Raw genomic sequence first — 25,861 nt, 5'->3', positions numbered from 1 at the left:
CTGCTCCCACAAACCAAATTGACATTGTTGGTTAAGGCTATTTTACTTTATCTAGCTTTAGTGACGTTTCAGTCAGTCAGGACGTTTGGTGGTATGAAATGGTCTGCATACTTCATTTACCATTCAAGGAGTATGCTTACCCGCAGCCTGACAAAACAATGCAGTGAATTCAGTACAAGAGCATAAGATGAGTTACTAAATCTGAACAAGAACTTTTTTCTGATCTACATAGTTCAAAAAGCACGCCAATAACAGTTAAATTTTTGTAGCTTGTTAGGTCCTATGATTGTTTATTACTGGCTCTAGTTTCAACCGTGAATTTTAGTCAGATTTGAAAAACTTTTTGAAGATGTTGGCATTTTTTTATATTTTGAACTAGTATGGTCAAAAGCTGTTAGAAGTTGCAGACTTAACTGCATTGGCATTGTCAAATATTACAACAAATATTTATTATTACTTTCCAAAATAACTGAAGTTTATGTACACCAACCCTTACTTACTAACTACACCAACTACAGACATCAGAAAAAGTTTTGCATCACCTTGGATGCAAGAGTTCTGGAACCTGTACAGAAAATTGGAATAGAGATGAACATAAACATCATTTCCGCCCTTTTTACTGCTCGTGAAAACCACATATTGCATGTTGCACCACCATACAGCAAGATCTTCAGAGGTGGTGGTCCAAATTGCAGTACACACCGGTATCTCTAATACCCAGTAGCACGTCCTCTTACATTAATGCATGCCTATACTCGTCAAGGCATACTATCCACAAGTTCAACAAGGCACAGTTGGTACAGATTGTTCCACTCCTCAATGGTGACTTAGCACAGATCGCTCAGAGTGGTTGGTGGTTCATGTTGTCCATAAACAGCCCTTTTCAATCTATCCCAGGCATGTTCGATAGGGTTCATGTCTGGAGAATGTGACAACTCTAGGCAAGAAATGTCATTATCGTGAAGAAAGTCATTCACAAGATGAGCATCATGGAGGCACGAATTGTTGTCCATGAAGACAAATGCCTTGCCAATAAGCTGCCAATATGGTTGACCTATTGGATGAGATTCAGGTGTAGTACAACCATTAAAGCACCTTCCATGACTACCAGAGGTGTATGTCTGACCCACATAATGCCACCCCGGAAGAGCAGGGAACCTCCACCTCGCTGCACTCACTGGACAATGTGTCTGAGGTGTTCAGCCTGGCCAGGTTGCCTCCAAACACGTCTCCAACGTCACGTCAATAGTGTACATCACTTTGGTTTTCTTCGAGACCCCTGGACACTTCCCTTATTGAGAGCCCTTGCTGGCACTAAGTAACAATGTGGATGCGATCGAACCATGGTATTGACCGGCTAGGCATGGCTGAACTACAAACAACACGAGCCGTGTACCTCCTTCCTGGTGGAATGACTGGAACTGATTGGCTGTTGGACACCCTTTGTCTAATAGCCGCTGCTCATGCATGGTTGTTTACATTTTTGGGCAGGTTTTAATGACATCTCGGAACAATCAATATCTACAGTGAATGTCTATCTTCAGGAGTTCAGGGAACTGGGGTGATGCAAAACTTTTTTTGGTGTGTGTAATATGACTCACTTTATGAAGACACGTTTCTTTCCCAAATGGGGCATATTCCTGTTGAGTGAATGCAAAACTGAACATACAGAAACTGCACGTGAAACTGCTGCTGATGAACAAAGGCTGTGCACTGCTGCTACAGTCACAGGTTCGAATCCTGCCTCGGGCATGGATGTGTGTGATGTGCTTAGGTTAGTTAGGGGACTGATGACCTCAGATTTTAAGTATCACAGTGCTTACAGCCTCTTGAACCAATTTTGATGTACAAAGCAGCTGCTAGATGCTAAGTAAAATTATGAGATGAATAGCCTCATGAAGTGCACCAAATAATAATAGCTAACATGAGTGCAATTTTGAACTATTTGGCATTAGTGTTCACAAAAATGTATTACTGTAAACCTAATATCCAATTGAGCTCATAGTGTACTGGTACTTCCTCATTATCAGAAAGCAGATTAGTTATGATTACACATTTGCTGTGTGTTACACATTTTAAATGATGGTTGTTGGTCATGTTCACAGGGATGAAACTGAGGTTGTTCAATTTAGTGACAATCTTACAAATTTTATGGCACATGCAACGCTATCTTACAGGTTTCCAACCACAATGTAATAGACATCTGTCACTTAAGTAACAGAACATTTTAATGGGGCAGTCTTCCTGAATTGTTGGAAACACAGCAATTTTTATTTTCAAAGGTGCGTGAGAAGAATAATGGCTATCAGTTCACGGCAAAAAAACTTATATTTTTAGATGTATTGGAAAAATGATACTGAAAAACGAAACAGCATGTATATTTAATCCTAACTGCAGTTACTGATATAATACACCACAGAACGTTCCTAAAGAAGCTTTAATTTGATGGTATTACTGTGTCAAATGAGTAGACTCCCTAATTGTCTCAGTATTTTTAAGAACAATCCATCAGCTGCAGGTTATAACAAAGTTCAGTAATGCTACCTTTGATTCATGTCTGTCTTGTTGCTGTGCATATTTATACACAAACCAACTTCCTAGCATGGTTAATTAACTGCACTTTCAACAAGCAAATAGTGTCCGTCATGTCAATTAACGATTAAGTTATAAACTTAGTCTTCAGCGACGAAAACGCAGTACTGCAGATGCTAAAACTATATCCCACTCGTCCTCTCTGTATTGCAGTTCAACATACCTAATTTTTTAAACAGTCTCCTCTATAAGAGTGTTTTATCCCTGCTTCAGTACTCTAGGTGACAATAGAGCCCTAGGAGTTTTGCGGAAGACTAAGAACTGGCATTAATTTTTAAAATTAAAACTGCCATTTAATACAATTGTTAGTGTTGTGTACATAGTTCCGCGTAGTCAGCTCGTACACAACTTTCCCACTAGAGCGCGCCCCGCTAAGCACAACAGCGCAGGCGCAGCGCTCGTCCGTCTCCACACTACGAGATGGCGCTGCCTTAGAGACGGACCAAATTCTGCTTCCGCCGATCCACGTATTAATATGTAATGCAGCCAATGAGATTGCTGCTAACCTAGAACCTTTTCTCCTCGCGGATCACATTCGCACAGTGATACCTGAACGTGCAAGGTATTATAACGAGTGTACAGAACTCTGATTAGTCAGTCTGCATTTGTCTGCACCAGTCTGCATTTGTCTGCACCAGTCTGTACCAGTCTGCATTTGTCTGCACCAGTCTGCATTAGTCTGTACCAGTCTATAGTTAAGTTTCAGTCTGCACCTAATAAGATTATCATATTCCTGTACACAGCCATGAAGCGAAATGTATAGACACTTTGTCAAGTATCTGAGATATGTGAGAATAAGATTAATGTACCAAGACCAAAGGAACTTCAGATTGTCCATTGTAAACAGCATCCAGAATCAAGTTACGTAATTCCTATGCTTTTTATTATTTTAATAAATGTGTGTGAAGATTAATCAAGTTCTGTTTAAAGTTGGTCACCGTCAATCTGCTACTCTAAGCCGTCAGGTGGCATTTCTATCATCTGACCTAACGGCAGAAGATAAACACGCCACGATAAGACCACGAGACATATTGCTGACACTCGCCTACTTCGTGTGTGTACCGAAGGTCTTACAGTACGCACACCACAGTTAGTATCGCTATCCATGTAGAAGAGCATTGTCATCTGTATCGAACCAGCATGTTCATAATTACATTTTAGAAATTTAAATCTCAAATATCTTTCGTTGCATTTTTATAAAAACAGAAGAGAGAAGAAAACTGACAAACGGGAACTGCCATGTGATTAGCCTTTGGGTTTGTAAATGGCAACTCCGCTATTTTATAAAGTAGTCATATAAACAGTGGCCCCTTCTTTTTGACTTTTTGTAAAAATTGACCAGTTTCTTTACATACTTAACATATCGTCACATTTTTATTAAATTAACAGTAACAAATGCTGTGGCAATATCAGCCAGCCAATCGCAGCAGTGTCATCTGATTGCGCATTTGAATGCACGTAGTGCTAACTTACAAACTTCATTGCGCGTGTACTTTTCACTACTGCACCAGACAAAATCTTGACTTCTTATGTAAGCAGAGGTGGGAGGCTGACCGTGAAAGGGAGTGTGGGGGGAGGGGGAGAGGCATGGAATATTTCCTTTGATTTTGGAAGATGAAAGGTGACCTGTTAGGTAGTTAGTTGCAACAGGCAGAAGACATGCTCTGTTGGTGTCACATTTTAGCAATTTTGATTGAGATAAATTCACGCTGCAGTGCTGTTCTTCGGCACACCGGTCTAGAAGTGTGCACAGAATCACCTAAGTGAAAAATCGGTGCAGTATACACGTTTATGTATACATAAAAGCTGACTTCGGAATTTTCGTTTGTGTGAGACAGAGTGTACGACATAACCCAGATACAGCTATTGTCCTTCTGGAAGGATTTTTACAGTGGCGCTTAAAACTGCTTATAGCACTTTGTTATTCTGATTGACAACAGATGGGATTAGTATACATTTCATCCAATAGATCCTCTCCATTGTTTAAGACATAATTTAGCTTCCATTTCGAGTCACGCTTATTCTGTGTGCATGTGAAAACTTGGTGTGCTGAAAATGGATTATCTGCCCGAACTTCTCGTCAACAGGTAAGTGTAGCAGCTATGTGCAAATACAGGGTGTGGTAGATAAGTAATGAGACTGGCCGCCGCGCAGCGCCCCAGTCGCTCGCAGGGCGGTCTCCACCTGTACGTCACGTGGTGGGGGATCTGAGCTAACAATAGAACCGGTTCGCAGTCGCGTCGGAGCTCCGGTGCAGTGAGGGTCGAGCTTCACGTATTACGTTGTTTGTGTGCCCGTGACACTTGTGAAAACGCTGAAGATGGATCGCTCGATAGAACAGTGGTATGCAATCAAATTTTGCTTTCGCTTGGGCAAAACTGCTTCGGAAACTTTTGCTATGATTACGGAGGCCTACAAAGAAGACTCCCTATCAACAGCTCAAGCGTTCCGGTGGTTTAATGAATTTAAAAACGGGAGGGAATCCGTTGAAGACATGGAACGATCTGGACGCCCTTCAACGAGTCGTGTGGATGAAACGGTGGCCAAAGTGAAAGAACTCCTGGACTCTGACCGTCGTTTAAGTCTCAAAATGATCGCCGCTGAGGTCTCTGTGAATAAATTTACGGTTCACCAAATTGTTACGCAAGATTTGATGATAAGGAAAGTTTGCGCAAAATTGGTTCCCCGAGTGCTCACCGCCGAACAAAAGCAACAACGAGTGGACGTTTGCCGTGAGATGTTGAATGATTTGGAAAATAATCCACACTTTTTAGACAACGTAGTAACAGGCGACGAATCGTGGACATTCCAGTACGACCCGGAGACGAAAGCCCAGAGCTCGGAGAGGCCCACACCGGCATCCCCGCGGCCGAAGAAAGCAAGAATGTCAAAGTCCCGCATCAAGACAATGTGAATTAACCCCCGCTTGTCGAAAAACACAATCAGCAAAGAGTTTGTCCCTCAGGGGAAGACTGTCAATGCCGAATTCTACAAAGAAGTCCTTCAGCGATTGCACAGAGCCGTCAAACGGAAGCGACAGGACCTTGCTCAACGCTGGCGTCTCCACCACGACAACGCTCCGGCGCACACAGCGTTCCTCGTGACCTCCTACTTGACCCGAATTGGAGTTGAAGTTTTGCCACAGCCACCATACAGCCCTGACTTGAGTCGTCCTGATTTCTTCCTATTTCCGAAGGTCAAAAGATGCCTGAAGGGTCATCGTTTCGACGATATTCCGAAGATCCAACTTGCTGTCACGAAGGCACTAACTGGGACAACTCAAACGGACTACAGTGGGGCCTATGAAGCTTGGAAAACGCGCTGGCAACGTTGTGTCGACGCCCAAGGCGAGTACTTTGAAGAATATTAACGTTTTGTACAAATTGGATCAATAAATTTGTTTTTCTAGACTGAGTCTCATTACTTATCTACCACACCCTGTACACACATCAAAAAAAAGTTGTGAATCACCTCATTTCCCAGAACTTCTGAAGATATACGTTGACTGTGGATATTGTATCACAGACACAGTCCCTTTGACTGCTCAGAGATGTCACAAAACCCGCCCAAAGAAGTAAACAACCATTCATGAGCAGCATCTATTAGACGGAGGGGGTCCGACAGCCAATCAGTTCCAGTCATTCCACCAGGAAGGAGGTACACGGCTCGTGTTGTCTGTAGTTCAACCATGCCTAGACAGTCAATACCGCGGTTGTTACCTTGTGCCAAGAAGGGCTCTCAACAAAGGACGTGTCCAGGCGTCTCTGAGTGAACCAAAGCGATGTTGTTTGGACATGGAGGAGATACAGAGAGACAGGAACTGCCGATGACATGCCTCGCTCAGGCTGATCAAGGGCTACTACTGCAGTGGATGACCGCTACCAACGGATTATGTCTCTGAGGAACCCTGACAGCAACGTTGGCATGTTGAATAATGCTTTTCGTGCAGCCACAAGACGCCATATTATGACTCAAACTGTGTGCAACAGATTTCATGATGCGCAACTTCACGCCTGACGTCCATGGCGAGGACCATCTTTGCAATCACGACACCGTGCAGTGCGGTACAGATGGGCCAAACAACATGCCGATTGGCATCACGAGAAACCAATGAGTGTCGCATGTGCCACCAAGCAGACAATCGTCGGAGGCGTGTTTGGAGACAGCCCGGTCAGGTTGAACCCCTTAGACACACTGTCCAGCGAGTGCAGCAAGGTGGAGGATCCATGCTCTTTTGAGATGGCTTTATGTCGGGCTGGCATATGCTGCTGGTGGTCATGGAAGGCACCATGACGGTTGTATAATATGTAATGCCATCCTCTGTCTGATATGGTTACTGGCAGCATATTGGCGAGGCATTCGTCTTTATGCATGACAATTCGTGCATCCATCGTGCACGTCTTGTGAATGACTTCCTTCAGGATAACAACATCGCTCGACTAGACTGGCCAGCATGTTCTCCAGACGTTAACCCTATCGACCATGCATGGGATAGATTGGAAAGGGCTGTTTATGGACGTCGTTATCCACCAACCACTCTCAAGGATCTACGCCGAAACGCCATTGAGGAGTGGGACAATCTGGATCAACAGTGCCTTGGTGAACTTGTGGATAGTATGCCACGACGAATATAGGCATGCGTCAATGCAAGAGGACGTGCTACAGGGTATTAGAGGTACCGGTGTGTACAGCAATCTGGATCGCCACCCCTGAAGGTCTCGCTGTATGGTGGTACAACATGCAACGTGTGGTTTTCATGAACAATAAAAAGGGCGGAAATGATGTTTATGTTGATCTCTATTCCAATTTTCTGTACAGTTTCCGGAACTTCCGGAACCGAGGTGAAGAAAAAGTTTTTTGATGTGTGTATTTATTAGAGATTTAACTATTCACATTTTATCTCAGAATGTCGTATTAGCATACTAAAGGGTAATATAGATATTTCTTTTCCAAATATTACCTCCATGACCGTCTATTTAAGCACATCCTTCTAGAAGGAAATTAGCTTATTGCACACAAAAATCAGGCACAATGTTTTCTGAGATTCCCATTTTGCTGCAACGTAATTACATGTGCTCGTACAAAATTTTAGCAACAAAGGTTGTGGTTTTAATCACTGAAATGTATAAAATATGCTCTTAAACATGTTTAACATCACAATGGGTTTTTAAATTTTCGTTGTTTCTTATATCAGAAATGAGAACGCAGGTTTATATTACTGTTTCATACATTCTCATATAAAAATCTTATTTACAAAAGTTTTTTTATAACCTACAGCTTTGAATAGGATTGCTCTTATTTAGTTATATGAAAATAAAATCCAGCAGTTAGAGTAAAAACTAATGAAAGTATTGGCAATGTAAGAAAAAAATTACATTTCCTGAACAGTTATTTGCAGAGAACAAGTGAGATTATATGAACTTTCAGAGAGTACTGATGATGGCATTCCTGAAAATGGTTTGGATGTCGCTTTGTTACCACCCACAAACGCTGCAGATGATCTGAAAGATGAAGATTCTGGTGATGGAGAAGCACCAAATATTGATAATGTTGCAGCAAGTCTGTTGAAAGCTCCAGCTGCAATTTGCAGTAAGGCTATGTCTAAAAACATAGAAATTCCATCTATCTTTACCTATGATGCAGATACTGCTCTTCCAACAAGTAGAGATTCTCTGCTTTCCACATGCACTACTTCAGTACCCGACGAAACACCAAAAAAACCCACTTCACTAAAGCGAAAAAATTCAACTAACCAGTCTCGTACGTACAACTGGGTAAAACAGACACTTTCACCTACAACTAAAGTCTGGCCACAAATGAGTACTGCAAAACATTCGTTGAAGTTGAACTATTTTTTGAGAATGATGTTATTTATATGCATGATGGTGAAATACACCAACCAACATGCAGCGAAGAGGAACCGAGTTGGAGATTGCTCTGATGAGGAAATGAAATGTTTTTCAGCTATCTTGCTTGTTAGTGGTTACGTCGTTCTGACAAGGAAAGACATGTCAACAGATGTACACAAGATTTTAGTTTCTAATGCCATTTTCTAAGGTTCGCCCCCTTATAAGAATGATAACTGAAAAATGCAGAGAGCGTACGCCTCATATGCAAAATCATTCAGTCGACGAAAACATGGTGCCTTATTTTGGGCGACATGGGGCAAAACAGTTTATTCGGGGCAAACCTATAAAATATGGGTTTAAGTTCTGGTTTGGGGGGTCCAGTAATGGATATCTGACACGGCTTGAACCACACCAAGCAACTAGCACACTGCCAATAAAATGTGTCCACAACGATTTTGGTTACAGAGTAGTCATAGCTTATGTCGACCAGCTGGAAGAAATTCCATATAGACTGTATTTTGACAATTTATTTACTGCGTTTCACTTTCTGTTTGAATTTCATCTACGAAATACCAAAACCACAGGTAGCTAATATAAGAATCAACAAAATTGGCAAAGATTGTCAGTTATAAAAGGGAGAAGATTTTAAAAAGAATCCTAGAAGGACATTTGACTTCAGATCAGACAGTTCAGCTAATATATTAGTGGCTTCATGGAATGACAACAGTGTGGTGGCAATAGCGACGTACTTTAACACTATATATCCAACTCATTCAGTAATGCAATATTAACGTCTGGAGGAGAGACAGATAGTAATTCAACAATGAAGAGTCATTTATCACTAAAATATTTCACTCTACAGAGTATCTATCAGGGGCAAGAAATGGTACTTCCCCATAATTGCACATTTTGTTGATGGAGCTGAGGACAATGCATGACGGCTCTACAGGGAGGATGGTGGTAAATTAGATGACATGGCGTTTTGGCGAAGAATCGTCACTGCAATTCTGGAATCAAACTGCCGTGTTGCTACGCCGAGAGGAAGACCATCTAAAATGGCAAAAACTGTTTCTACGAGGGTATTTCGGAAAGTAAAGATACACTGTACGCCAGAGGAACAGAAGAGTTTTGGCGAGCAAGTTGGCAACACTGGTGTTAACCTTGAACCGTTAGCTTTCTCCTCGCGGTCGTTCGGCAGTTGAACGTTGCTTCTGGTTGGAGGAGGTCGTGTTTAAAATGGCTGCGCCGATTCAGAATCCCGCCAAATGCGAAGTGCGCTCCGTCAAACGTTTTCTTCATGAAAAAGGTCAGCGACCAGCGGATATTCACAAAGAAATTGTTTATGTTTATGGGAACATTATGAATCGACAAAATGTAACGAAATGGTGTCGTCATTTCTCTGAAGGTAGGACCGATGTTCATGACGAACAAAGAACAGGTCGGCCATCTGTGATCTCTGATGCCCTTCTTCGGAGAAAGGAGGACGCAATTCGTGAGAATAGACGTCTCAGATTGAAAGAATTGCATCAGATCATACCGGACGTGTCAATGACAACTCTTTATGACATTGTGACTGTCAAGTTAGGGTACAGGAAATTGTGTGTGCACTGGGTTCCAAAGCTGTTAACGGAAGAACACAAAAAGAAAAGGATGGGGTTTGCACTCGACTTCCTCACACACTATGCTGAAGCAGGCGATGATTTCCTTGATCACATTGTGACAGGTGACGAGACCTGAGTTTATCATCATACACCTGAATCCAAGCAACTATCAATGCAATGGCGCCATTCGAATTCACCAAAAGGCAAGAAATGCAAAACGTCGATTTCAGCGAAGAAAATCGTGGCTTCTGTTTTTTGGGACAGACAAGGCATTCTTCTGTTGGAATTTATGCCTCCTGGAACGACAATTAATGCTGCTGCTTATTGCCAGACTCTGAAACGCCGTCGAAGGGCAATTCAAAACAAACGCAGGGGAATGCTGACAAGTGGAGTCCGCTTGCTTCATGACAACGCTCGGCCTCACACAGCGCTCGTAACCAAAGCACTACTCAAACAATTCCAATGGGACGTATTGGACCATCCGCCATACTGCCCGGACCTTGCGCCCACCGACGTCCTTGTCTTCCGTTACCTGGTCACATCTTGGTGGAAAATCATTCCACGATGATGAAGGGATCAAAGATGAAGTTGAAATGTGGTTCCGACAACAGATGGCAACCTTCTATGACTGTGGGATACAAAAGCTTGTGCACTGACGTAAAAAAAGATTGGAAATCGGGGGTGATTATGTCGAAAAATAACAAATAATCCAGTTAATAAGATGTAACTGACGTTTTCTAAATAAATTTTCTATTTAAGGACTGCGAGCCATTTCATCTTTACTTTTCGAAATGCCCTCGTAGATATGACAAGCTGGAACATGCAGGAAAGGAGAAAACTTCACTGTCGCCAGTGTCAAAAAAAAATCTACAACAGAGTGCATTAAATGTAGTGCACCACTTCATGTATCACGTTTCATACTGCTCCACACAAAATAGTAAGGCAGTTTCGTTTGAATGCTTACATAGCGACATTGTACTAAGTGAATGTATATTCAGCTAAAGTCCTTCAAGAAGGATGGGCCATTTTTCAAAATCCATGCAAATAAAAATTGTTGAAGTGTTATGTCCGTGTAAGTTTCATTATAATTAGGCGATTAAAGTTTTTATTAAAGTGCAAGCAAAAAATAATTCAGCCTCATCTGGGTCAAAGTGATAGATTCACATATTTTATTGTTTCCGTCGCTTCTGCGTAATTCATTGATTGTATCAATACCTGTTTGTATTGTGATAATTTGCGAAATTTGGAACAGTTGCGAGTGCCGCGATAACCTCTACTGTTATCTTTAATTGTAGACTTGAACTGCAAAAGGATTTAGAAAAGATATATGAATGGTGCGAAAATTGGCTGTTGACCCTAAATAGCGAAAACTGTGACGTCATCCACATGAGTGCTAAAAGGAACTCGTTAAACTTCGGTTACACGATAAATCAGTGTAATCTAAAAGCCATAAATTCAACTAGGTATTACAATTACGAAAAACTTAAATTGGAAGGAACACGTAGAATAGCTTGTGGGGAAGGTTAACCAAAGACTGCGTTTTATTGGCAGGACACTCAGAAAATGTAACAGATCTGCTAAGGAGACTGCGTACACTACGCTTGTCCATCCTCTTTTAGAATACTGCTGCACCATGTGGGATCCTTACCATACAGGACTGACGGAATACATCGAAAAAGTTCAAAGAAAGACAGCACGTTTTGTATTATCGCGAAATACGGGAGAGAGTGTCACAGAAATGATACAGGATTTGGGCTGGAAATCATTAAAGGAAGGCGTTTTTCGTTGTGACGGAATCTTCTCAGAAAATTCCAATCACCAACTTTCTCCTCCGAATGCGAAAATATTTTGTTGACACCGAACTACGTAGGGAGGAACGATCACCACGATAAAATAATGGAAATCAGAGCTCGTACGGAAAGATATAGGTGTTCATTCATTCCGCGCGCTATACGAGATTGGAATAATAGAGAATTGTGAAGATGGTTCGATGAACCCTCTGCCAGGCACCTGAATGTGATTTGCAGAGTATCCATGTAGATGTAGATGTAGATGTAAACTTAATTGCGCTCTTTTAAAATGTTTGGAGCAGTAGACCAATCCTCTATCAAAACAATTGTTCACTAATTTCATTGTACAATTACATGAAAGTGGTTGTTTTGAGAATTTTAGAACACTTACAAAACTATATTTTTATAAGTGACCATTACTAGTGTTTTTGATATGTAATTTACATCGTAGCAAATCAGTTTGTCGTTCACAGTATAGCCAAAGAAAACAATCTCTGAATTTCAGAGTATATCAACGCAAATGTGCGTTTTTGGGAATTTTCGGAGGCTACTATTGTCCTTTCCATAATCTACAAGCAAATTGTAGTAAATCTGCGTTTGTGATTGAATTTCTGTTGCAAATTTTCTAACGAACATATTGTTTCACATTTAATTTTCCATTAAAGAAGGGAAAATTAACTCGAAAACAGTTTGCTAACAACTATCATTAACTTCAAAACGTTTTAGGAAACTAGTAGCTTTTAGTGCAGGTCTGTGATGCCTTAGTTGAAGTCTCGTTTGTACATGTGCTACAATTCTTGTAGGGAATTAGCAATTTTCTAGCTGAACACATTAAAAGAGAATCAGCGGGCTTCATTTAAAGTAACTTGTTCACTGACTTGTAAGGCACGGCACCAGCCAAAATGCAATCCCACTGTGAATGCTGTTCTCAAACACAGGTGCGAGTTGGTTGACTTTCGTGAGCATCTGGCAATCGCCAAAGCATTGGCAGCTGCTGCAAATCTGTGTGTGGGAAGAGCTCCCGAGAGTCGTGTACCTGTTGTACCTGTACCTGTGGTACCTGTACCTGTGGTACCTGTACCTGTGGTACCTGTACCTGTGGTACCTGTACCTGTGGTACCTCTACCTGTGGTACCTGTACCTGTGGTACTTCTACCTGTGGTACCTGTACCTGTGGTACCTCTACCTGTGGTACCTCTACCTGTGGTATGTCTACCTGTGGTACCTGTACCTGTGGTACCTGTACCTGTGGTACCTGTACCTGTGGTACCTGTACCTGTGGTACCTGTACCTGTGGTACCTGTACCTGTGGTACCTGTACCTGTGGTACCTGCACCTGTGGTATCTTCTCTTGTGTTACCTGTACCTGTGGTACCTCTACCGGTGGTACCTGTACCTGTGGTACCTGTACCTGTGGTACTTCTAGCTGTGGTGCCTGTACCTGTGGTACCTGTACCTGTGGTACCTCTACCTGTGGTACCTGTACCTGTGGTACCTGTACCTGTGGTACCTGTACCTGTGGTACCTCAAGTACTGTCCTCTCCTGTAGATCCTGTCTCCTCTGCAGAAAGTACAGGCTCTGTCGTTATCCGTACCCTTGACTGCAAGTGGCATGTCAATGGCAGATCTACGCATCCTGTATGGGGTGGACAGTGACCAGGGATAACTGTGTACAGATCCCCCTAACCAACAAGTTTGAGGTGCTGTCTTTCACTGAAACAAGCTTATCCTATGCGACTCACTTCACCTGTTTTGGGGAAACAGGTTTCCTCCAGTGTCAGGAGGCAGTATACACAGAGGGGTAGGTATCTATAAAACGTCTGCAGTTCAATGGAATATTATACTACCCCTTACGGAAATGGGAGCAATGGACACGAAAGGACACCATATGCACTCAGAGTATTGCCTGGAGATCTCGTTCAGAATGGTGAAGAGGCAAATCCGGCAGCTGTTGAGGGAGCAGGGTGCAACCAACTGCAGATCGTGCAGCACATTGGAGCAAATCATGCCTGTCGGCTGGTCTCTGAGGTCATACTCAGGGCATTCCAACGACTGGCAGAAGGTTGGGAAGATCAGCCTTGCGCATGGAGTTTCAATGACGTCCACGATTTTCTGCATTGTCCCCAGAGCCCATAATGTCCCTTTGGTTCCGAACAAGTGGAAGGACTGAACCAGATACTTCCAGGGTTCCGTAATATGCTAGACTGTGACTTTCTGGACTTGCACCGTAGGGTTGAGAACTGTAGGATCCCCTAAATGGGTCTGGTATGCACTGCACCTCAGAGGTTGCTACTCAAGTATCCCACCGTGTGGGGTGCACACAAGGGCTTTTTTGCGTCAGGCATCTCACTATTGAATTCAGATAACAATAGCTGTAGGAAACACAGAAATATCGAAAGAGATGCCTCCCACAGGTAAGACTATAGAATTCTCAATGGTAAACTGTCGAAGGATTCGCAACCAAGTGCCAGAGTTTGAAGAGCCTATGAGAAGCAGTGAATCTACGTACAAAAAGCTGGTTAAAACCTGAAATTGATCTTTGGGGAAAATCTAAGTATATCAGAAGGATAGGCAAACGGGAAATGGAGGTCGTGTATTTGTCACAATAGACAAACTTAAATCCACTGAAGCTGGTGGGCATGAGCGACTGCATGAGACTCAGTATCAGGGCTGGGAATAAAATTATTGACTCCTTCTATAGTCCAGCAGACTTTTTCCTGATGTAACCGAAAACTTCAGAAAATATCCCAGTTCACTTGTATGTAAGTTCCCCAATCACACTGGGATCACTTGTGCATACTTTAATCATCCAACAATTAACTGGGAAAATTACAGTTCTGTTAGTGTTGGGCTTGATAAGACATCCTGTGAAACAGTAGAAAATGCCTTCTCTGAAAACTACATACGACTGTTAGGAACACCACTCATGATAGGAATATATTGGATATAATGGCAACAGATAGACATGACCTCTGAGGAAGTCCACATAGAAACTGGTATCAGTGACCATGACGCACTTGTGGCGACGAAGATAACAATTACAACATGCAGAAACATATATATGTTCAGAACACTAGATTAGTGTCATATCTCAGTGAGGAACTTGAAACTTTCAGCACAGGGCAGGAGCATGTAAAGAAACTCAGGCTCAAGTTCAAAAGAACAGTCGACCATGCACTGGATACACATGTATCCAGTAGAGCAGTTCATAATGGTTTGGAACCTCCATGGTATACTGTCAGTGTAAAGAAACTAAAGAAAGCAATTACTGCATAACTGCTGTAAAACAAATTGTAGGGCTATAGATAGAGATATGCTGAATGAAATGCGTTCGGCTGTCAAGAGAGCCATGCATGATGCCTTCAGTGACTACTGTAGCAGAATATTGTCAAGTGATTTTTCACAGAACCCAAAGAAATCCTGGTCATATGTAAAGACTGTTAGTGGTTACAAAGTTAGTGTCCAGTCCCTAGCGAATGAGACGGGAACTGACATTGAGGGTAGCAAAGCAAACGCTGAAATGCTCAACTTTGTTTTCTAATGTTACTTTAGGAAGGGTAACCCAGTGGGATAGTGTTGTGTACACCGTTCCGCATAGTCAGCGCATACACAACTTTCCCACTAGAGCGCGCCCCGCTAAGCACAACAGCGCAGGCGCAGCGCTCGTCTGTCTCCGCACTACGAGATGGCACTGTCTTAGAGACGGACCAAATTCTGCTTCCGCCGATCCGCGTATTAATATGTAACGCAGCCAATGAGATTGCTGCTAATGTAGAACCTTTTCTCCTCGCGGATCACACTCGCGCAGTGATACCTGAAAGTGCGAGGTATTATAACAAGTGTACAGACCTCTGATTAGTCAGTCTGTATTAGTCTGCATTTGTCTGTACCAGTCTATAGTCAAGTTTCAGTCTGCGCCTAATAAGATTACCATATTCCTGTACATAGCCATGAAGATAAATGTATAGACACTTTGTCAAATATCAGAGATATGTGAGAATAAGATGAACGTACCAAGACCAAAGGAACTTGAGATTGTCAATTGTAAACAGCATCCAGGATCCAGTTACGTAATGTCTATGCTTTTTATTATTTTAATAAATGTGTGTGAAAATTATTCAAGTTCTGTTTAAAGTTGGTCACCGTCAATCTGCTACTCTAAGTGTGCAAGTGGCATTCCTATCGTCTGACCTAACTGTGGTGTCACCGCCAGACACCACACTTGCTAGGTGGTAGCCTGTCTCCTCCATGTCCAAACAACATCGCTTTGGTTCACTCTGAGATGCCTACACACTTCCGTTTTTGAGAGCACTTCCTGGCTCAAAGTAACAATGCAGATGCGATTGAAACATGGTATTGACTGTTTAGGCATGGTTGAACTACAGGCAACACGAGCCGTGTACCTCCTTCCTGGTGGAATGACTGGAACTGATCATCTGTTGGACTTCCTCCATCTAATAGGCGCTGCTCATACATGGTTGTTTACATCTTTGGGTGGGTTTAGTGACATCTCTGAACAGTCAAAGCGACTGTGGCTGTGATACAATATTCACAGCCAACATCTATCTTCGGGAGTTCTGGGAACTGGGGTGATGCAAAACTTTTTTGATCTGTGTAATAAAGACCCACTTTATCAAGACATTATTCCTTCCCAAGTAGCACATATTCCTGTTGATTAAATGCAGAACTGAACATACAGAATCTGTTCATGAAACTGTTGCTGATGAAGTGCACCAAATAGTACCAGCTAACATATATGCAGTTTTGAACTATCTGGCATTAGCATTCACAAAAATGTATAACTGTAAACTTAATATCCACTTGAGCTCATACTGTACTGCTACTTCCTCATTAACCCAAAGCAGATTAGTTATGATTACACATTTGCTGTATATTACAGATTTTATATGATGGTTGTTTGTCATGTTCACAGGGATGAAACTGAGGTTGTTCAACTAAGTGACATACGTACAAATTTTATGGCACATGCAATGTTATCTTACTACATCTGTCTCTTAAGTAACTGCTCATTTGAATTGGGCAGTCTTCCTGAATTGTTGGAAACAGTGTGATTTCTATTTTCAAAGGTGCATTCATGGCAAAAAAATTATATTTTTTGATGTACTGGAAAAATTATACAGAAAACCTAAACAGCACGTGTATTTAATCGTAACTAGAGTTACTGACATGATACTCCATAGAACATTCCTAAAGAAGCTTTATTTTCATGGTATTAATGTGTCAAATGAGTGGACTCACTTTGTTCGTCACCATAAGAAAAAATAAAGTTTGCAGACATACAAGTAATTGTCTCAGTATTTTTAAGAACAATCCATCACCTGCAGCATGTATCAAGGTTTAGTAGTGCTATCTTCGATTCATATCTATCTTGTTGCTGTGCATGTTCATTCTCAAACCAACTTTGTAGAATTGGTAATTAACTGCAGTATCAACATGCAAGTAGTGTCCATCATGACAAGTTATGACTAAGCTATAAACTTAGTCTCCACTGACGAAAATGCTGTACTGCAGATGCTAAAACCATGTTCAAATGGCTCTGAACACTATGGGACTTAACTACTGAGGTCATCAGTCCACTAGAACTTAGAACCAGTTAAACCTAACTAACCTAAGGACATCACACACATCCATGTCTGAGGCAGGATTCGAACCTGTGACCATAGCAGTAGCACGGTTCCAGAATGTAGCGCCTAGAACCGCTCAGCCACCCTGGCTGGCTTAAAACTATGTCCCACTCACCCTCACTGTATTGTAGCTCAACTTTTTTTTTTTTACTTTAATAGTCTCCTCTGTAAGAGTGTTTTATCCCTGTTTCAATGCTCTAGGTGACAATAATAGAGCCATAGGGTTTTTATGGAAGCCTAAAAACTGGCATTAATTTTTAAATACATTTCAAAATACATTTAACACATAATGTTAGTATCGCTCTGTGTATAAGTTGTTATCTGTATCAACCCAACATGTTCATAATGACGTATGCGAAATTTAATAAGGGAAATTAGAGCTCGTACGGAAAGATATAGGTGTTCATTCTTTCCGCGCGCTATACGAGATTGGAATAATAGAGAATTGTGAAGGTGGTTCGATGAACCCTCTGCCAGGCACCTGAATGTCATTTGCAGAGTATCCATGTAGATGCAGATGTAGATGTAAACTTAATTACGCTCTTTTAAAATTTTTGGAGCAGTAGGCCAATCCTCTATCAAAACAATTGTTCACAAACTTCATTGTACAATCACATGAAAAAGTTTGTTTTGAGAAATTTAGAACACTTACAAAACTATATTTTTATAAGTGACCATTACAAGTGTTTCTGATACGTAATTTACTTCGTAGCAAATTAGTTTGTCGTTCACAGTATAGCCAAAGAAAACAATCCCTGAATTTCAGCGTGTATGAACGCAAATGTGCGTATTTGGGAATTTTCGGAAGCTGCTATTCTCCTCTGCGTAATCTAGAAGTAAGTTGTAGTAAATCAGCATTTGCAATTTAATTTCCGTTGCAAATTTTCTAACGAACGTTTTGTTTCACGAAAATTAACTCGAAGAGAGTTTTCTAACAGCTATAATTAGCATCAAAACGTTTAAGGTAACTAGTAGTTTTTACCACAGATCTGTGATGCCTTAGTTGAATTCTCGTTTGTGCATATGCTTCAATTCTTGTAGGGAATTAGCAATTTTCTAGCTCAACACATTAAAAGAGAATCAGCGGGCTTCATTTAAAGTTACTTGTTCACTCTTGTAAGGCACGCCACCAGCCAAAGTGCAATCCCACTGTGAATGCTGTTCTCAAACACAGGGCGAGTTGGTTGACTTTCGTGAGCATCTGGCAATCGCCAAAGCATTGGCAGCTGCTGCGAATTCGTGTGTGGGAAGAGCTCCCGAGAGTCGTGTACCTGTTGTACCTGTACCTGTGGTACCTGTACCTGTGGTACCTGTACCTGTGGTACCTGTCCCTGTGGTACCTGTACCCGTGGTACCTGTACCCGTGGTACCTGTACCTGTGGTACCTGTACCCGTGGTACCTGTACCCGTGGTACCTGTACCCGTGGTACTTCAAGTAATGTCCTCTCCTGTAGATCCTGTCTCCTCTGCAGAGAGTACAGACTCTGTCGTTATCCGCACCCTTGACTGCGAGTGGCATGTCAATGGCAGATCTACGCATCCTGTATGGGGTGGACAGGGACCAGGGATAGCTGTTGTACAGATCCCCCTGACCAACAAGTTTGAGGTGCTGTCTTTCACTGAAACAAACTTATCCCATGCGACTCACTTCACCTGTTTTCGGGAAACAGGTTTCCTCCAGTGTCAGGAGGCAGTATACACAGAGGGGTAGGGATCTATAAAACGTCAGCAGTCCAACGATACGGAATATTATATTACCCCTTAAGGAAATGGCAGCAATGGACACGAAAGGACACCATGTGTACTCAAGAGTGTATGTCTGGAGATCTCGTTCAGCATGGTGAAGAGGCTAATCCGGCAGCTGTTGAGGGAACAGGGTGCAACCAACTGCAGATCGTGGAGCACATTGGAGCAAATCATGCCTGTCGGCTGGGCTCTGAGGTCATACTCAGGGCATTCCAACGACTGGCAGAAGGTTGAGAAGATCAGCCATGCGCATGGAGTTTCAATGACGTCCACGATTCTCTGCATTGTCCCCAGAGCCGATAATGTCCCTTTGGTTCCGAGTCATACGGAAGGACTGAACCAGATACTTCCAGGGTTCTGTAATATGCTAGACTTGCGACTTTCTGGACTTTCATCATAGGGTTGAGAACTGTAGGATCCCCTAAATGGGTCTGGTATGCACTGCACATCAGAGGTTGCTACTCACAAGGGAACCTCCCCATCGCACCCCCCTCAGATTTTGTTATAAGTTGGCACAGTGGATAGGCCTTGAAAACCTGAACACAGATCAATCGAGAAAACAGGAAGAAGTTGTGTGGAACTATGAAAAAAAAAGCAAAATATACAAACTGAGTAGTCCATGTGCATGATAGGCAACATCAAGGAGAGTGTGATCTCAAGAGCGCCGTGGTTCTGTGGTTAGCGTGAGCAATTGCGGAACGAGAGGTTCATGGTTCAAGTCTTCCCTCAAGTGAAAATTTTAATTTCTTTATTTTCGCAAAGTTATGATCTGTCCGTTCATTCATTGACGTCTCTGTTCACTGTAATAAGTTGAGTGTCTGTGTTTTGCGACCGCACCGCAAAACCGTGCGATTAGTAGACGAAAGGACGTGCCTCTCCAATGGGAACCGAAAACATTTGATTGCAAGGTCATAGGTGAACCGATTCCTCCACAGGAAAACACGTCTGATATATTCTATATGAAACTGGTGACGACATGTGCTCCACATGACAGGAATATGTTGTCGACCCACCTAACTTGTACACTTGGTAAATTGATAAAAAGAATCTTCTACTTTTCCCGATTTAGGTTTTCTTGTGGATGTGATAATGACTCCCAAAAAAGTGATGAAAACATAAGAGTTTGTCACATGAAGTGCAACAAATGAATGCAACAGTTTCACAGTTGCACAGTTTTCCCTGCGCTCTGTCAAAACATATGTTTTTAACGTTTTCAAATTTTTCCGTGTGTAGACCGTCAAATCCTGCATATGTCCAAGCAGATCTGAACATGTCCTGGAATTTTGGAGAGCGAAGTTGATTATGTGTGAGTGCCTGAACTTTGATAATTGTCTGAAAACAAAAAATTAAGCTCTTCACTCGAGGGTAGACTTGAACCAAGGACCTCTCATTCCGCAGCTGCTCACGCTAACCACGGGACCAAGGCGCACCTAAGTTCACAATATCCTTGATGTTGCCTATCCTGCACATGGACTACTCTGTATATTTTGCTTTTTTTTTCATAGTTCCACACAACTTCTTCCTGTTTTCTCGACTGATCTGTGTTCAGTTTTTCAAGGCCTATCCATTGTGCCAACTTATAAATAAATCTGAGGGGGGTGCGATGGGGAGGTTCCCTTGTCAGGTAGCCGACTGTGTGGGGTGCACACAAGGGCTTTGTTTGCGTCAGGCGACTCACTACAGAATCCAGATAACAATAGCTGTAGGAAACACAGAAATATCGACAGAGATGCCTCCCACAGGTAAGAGTATTGAATTCTCAATGGTAAACTGTCGAAGGATTCGCAACCAAGTGCCAGAGTTTGAAGAGCCCTTGGAAAGCAGTGAAGCTCACATAATGCTATGTACAAAAAGCTGGTTAAAACCTGAAATCGATCTTTGGGGAAAATCTATCAAAAGAATAGGCAAATGGGAAATGGAGGTGGTGTATCTGTCAGAATAGACAAACGAAAATCCACTGAAACTGGACATGAGCCACTGGATGAGACTCATTATGAGGGGTAGGCATAAAATGATTGGCTCCTTCTGTAGTCCAGCAGACTTTTTCCTGATGTAACCGAAAACTTCAGAGAAAATCCCAGTTCACTTGTATGTAAGTTCCCCAGTCATACTGGTGGATGCTTTAATCATCTGACAAATAACTAGGAAAATTACAGTTTTGTTAGTGTTGGGCGTGATAAGACATCCTGTGAACAGTACTAAATCCCTTCTCTGAAAACTTCCTACAACAGATAGTTAGGAACCCCAGTAACGATGAGAATAAATTGGATATAATGGCAACAAGTAGATGTGACCTCTGAGGATGTCCACTTCGAAACTGGTGCCAGTGACCATGACGCACTTGTGGCAAAAAAGATAACCAAAGTCCATACAACAACTACAACATGCAGAAAGATATATACTATGTTCAATACATTAGATTAAGAAATCAGTAATGTCATATCTCAGTGAGGAAATTGAATCTTTCAGCAAAGGGCAGGAGCATGTGAAGGAACTCTGGCTCAAGTTTAAAAGAATAGTTGACCATGCAGTGGCTACATATGTATCCAGTACAGCAGTTCATAATGGTATGGAACCTTCATGGCATACTGTCAGCGTAAAGAAACTAAAGAAGGAGATTAATGCATAACAGGTGTATCGCTATAGATAGAGATATGCTGAATGAAATGCATTCGGCTGTCAAGAGAGCTGTGCGTGATGCCTTGACTGACAGCTGTAGCAGAATATTGTCAAGTGATTTTCTCACAGAACCCAAAGAAATTCTGGTCATATTTAAAGACTGTTAGTGGTTCCAAAGTTAGTGTCTAGTCCCTAGTGAATGAGAGAGGAACTGACATTGAGAGTAGCAAAAAAAAGCACTCCATCTTCAGGCCACGAGTGGCCTACCGCGACCATCCGACCGCCGCGTCATCCTCAGTGGAGGATGCAGATAGGAGGGGCGTGGTGTCAGCACACCGCTCTCCCGATTGTTATGATGGCATTCTTGACCGAAGCCGCTACTATACGGTCGAGTAGCTCCTCAATTGGCATCACGAGGCTGAGTGCATCCCGAACAATGGCAACAGCGCATGGAGGCCTGGATGGTCACCCACCCAAGTGCCGACCACGCCCGAAAGCGCTTAACTTCGGTGATCTCACTGGAACCGGTGTATCCACTGCGGCAAGGCCGTTGCCCTGAGAGTAGCAAAGCAAACGCTTAAATGCTCGGCTCCGTTTTATAACGTTGCTTGACAAAGGAAAACCCAGTGGAATAGCTTCAATTTAATTCTCGTCCGCAGCCCGTGGTCTTGCGGTAGCGTTCTCGCTTCCCATGGACGAGGTCCGGGTTCGATTCCCGGCGGGATCAGGGATTTTCCCTGCCTCGAGATGACTGGGTGGTGTGTCGTCCTCATCATCATCTTTCATCCCCATTACCATCGGAGGAAGGCAATGGCAAACCACCTCCTGCTAGGACCTTGCCTAGTCGGCGGTGCAGGTCTCCCGCATCGTCCCCTAGCTCCTTGGAGTATGGGACCTCATCATCAACACTATGAAAAGATGAATGAAGTAAATATTAGTGTCAGTGGTGGTGAGAAACAGCTGGAATCTTTGAAACTGAACAAAGCTTCAGGGCCCGATGAAATCCCTGCGAGATTCTATACTAATCTGTGGCTGAGTTAGCCCTGCTTCTAAGTATACTCTATTGTGCATTCTTCTCACAAAAAAAATCTGTGCCCAGTTCTTGGAAAAAGGCACAGGTGACACCCATCTACAAAAAGGGTAGTAGAAATGATACCCAAAACTACTCTCCAATATCCTTGATATCCATTTGTTGTATAATCTTACAATATATTTTAGCTCAAACATAATGAGGTATGACTTTTGTTCTATGGGGCCTGCGGTGCCAAACATCTCTTTTAATGACATGATTATTTATGAATAATATCCTGCTACAGTGCTATGTTTATATTTTATCTCATTCATAATGGGCCCATTTCGGCAAATTGCCATCGTCAGGTGCTCTGTAAATACATAGATAAGCGATGGTCTTAATATAAAGGTTTTGTAACTATGATCTGAAAATTTGTAATATATCATTAGGTGTTTTACCTTACACGTAACATTGTTGCTGTCATGTCCTATCTGTTTTGGAATTATTACTTTCTCCAAGGTGTAGAGTGGAGATGTATATCATGTGGTGTCACCGCCAGACACCACACTTGCTAGGTGGTAGCCTTTAAATCGGCCGCGGTCCGTTAGTATACGTCGGACCCGCGTGTCGCGACTATCAGTGATTGCAGACCGAGCGCCGCCACACGGCAGGTCTAGAGAGACGTCCTAGCACTCGCCCCAGTTGTACAGCCAACTTTGCTAGCGATGGTTCACTGACAAAATACGCTCTCATTTGCCGAGACGATAGTTAGCATAGCCTTCAGCTACGTCATTTGCTACGACCTAGCAAGGCGCCATTACCAACCTCACGCCAGCCTGCGTGAGCTTAAGCGCGTGCCTTTCGGCTTCCTCCTAGTGGGTTGACTGTCTTGCCAATCCACAACATATCAGATGTTACTTATTTTCCAAATATGCTACTTTTCTGACAGTTGGATGACAGTGGGTCAGCCATGTTACATGTTTACATAGTTACCATTATAATTAAGTTATGTGTGAAATTCAGTTGCTTATTATTATCTTTTTCATATAGATTTCTACTTATGTTTTTGCCTAAAGTTAGTGTAGCTGGATATTATTCATAAATAGTAATGAGGCATTTTTTACAGAATGACATCAGCGCCAACCAGAATGCATTTCAAATACATACTGAAAGCTTTGGACCAAGGCCATCGAGTAGATGCTGTATTTCTTTAATTCCGAAAAGCATTTCACTCATTTTTGCACCTGCGCTTATTGTCAAAAATGAGACCAAATCAAGTGAAATTTGTGACTGGACTGAGGACTTTTTGGTAGGGAAGACGCAGCATAATCAGATCTAGAAGTAACTTCAAGTGTGCCCCAAGGAAGTGTGTTGGGACCCTTACTGTTGATGTATATTAATGACCTTTGAGACAATACTAACAGTAAAATCAGGCTTTTTGCAGATGATGCAGTTACCTATAATCAGAGAAGCAACATAAATACTCAGTCAGATCTTGATAAGATTTCTAAGTGATGCATAAAATTGGCTACTTGCTTTAAATGCTCAGAAATCTAAAATCGTAAACTCCACAAAACGAAAAAAAACAGTATCCTATGACTAACTATTTTGTCCCCTTGCTCGTCGCCCAGCAATCCTACGTACTTGGTTCGGTAGACAAACAATTCAAACAAATGGTATTAATGAGTTTTATTACAAAATGAAAAGACACAATACTTAACTTCGCAGTGGGTGTGCAGCTCCTCAACGAACTGCTAGGAATAGATCATAGGACTCTGAAAAAAGTGGAATTGTAGTTGCTTCTGGCGTCCACGAAATTTCCAAATTTGTCGAGTTGAAGGATGTTAACGTGTTTCGTTATTAAAATTGAGTAAATAACTTTATAAAATGAAACTGATGCATTGAAAGTTAATCTTCGTGTAATGACTAACAACCTCCCTGAAGCATTTTTCAGTCTCAGGAATAATCAAACGCCTTGTTTTTAACTGCGAAATAACTACTGGTACGTAAGTTGCTGCTTACTAGCTAACTTATTTCCACCCTTATCGCTACATTTTTCCAAGCAGGAAATTAAGATTTCTGCTGTGACGTCGGATTTGCAAACAAAACGGCACAATTGCTCGCATCTCTTACTGTATTTAGATAATTTACCTACAGCCACTTTTGCATTTACTTTTCTTGTCGTTTTTTTATGACAATTGGAGCACAACATTCCAAGTGAAGAAGGGAATGCAGAGCACAGCTTGTGCTAACAGGTAAAGAGTGGACACAAGGAAATCCACTACTTTTTGGGCGTGCTTTTATTCCCTTGCGCACGACGGAAGTCGCACTGTGTGAACAAATATTGCGTTTCCTACAAATATTGTGCCGTGTGTGGGTGGTGAACATATTTGCAACTTGCTTTAAAGGTTCAGAAATATTAAACTGTGCACTTCACAAAATGAAAAAAGAAGGAATCTTACGACTATATGATCAGGTTGCCACAGTTGGAATCTAAAGTCATACAAATACCTGGGTGTAACAATTCGTAGGGATGTGAAACAGAACAATCAAATACGTTCAGTTGTGGCTAAAACAAATGGTAGACTTCAGTTTATTGATAGAAGACTGGGAAAATGCAGTTTGCAAAGCACATTGCTCACAAATCACTTTTGCAAACAATTCTAGAATGTTGCTTTTGTTCAGAATACGGTTTAACTTTCTTGCCATTTACACCAGTAAGTGAAATACGATTTAAGCTCATATTTTGCTGTAAGCTGTGTACTCTCTAATGGTGATTTATTCGTTTTGGGCTAAACTTGAAAACGGTCTTTGACCGAAATTAGTAGAGAACTGCGAAAAATAAATAATAGCTGAAGGTTTCACCATGAATTTTAACAAAAAGTCGAATGAACCTCTCAATATCCAGGAGATAGAAGCAAGTAGAGATGTACAGAGAGGGCTGAAAGGGATGAATGTGGGAGAGTTGCCACAGACAGAAAGCAACTGCAGGCATTTGGGACACATT

This window comes from Schistocerca piceifrons, chromosome 10, assembly GCF_021461385.2.
Source record: "Schistocerca piceifrons isolate TAMUIC-IGC-003096 chromosome 10, iqSchPice1.1, whole genome shotgun sequence".
Lineage (NCBI taxonomy): Eukaryota > Metazoa > Arthropoda > Insecta > Orthoptera > Acrididae > Schistocerca > Schistocerca piceifrons.
This window is presented reverse-complemented; position numbering follows the sequence as displayed.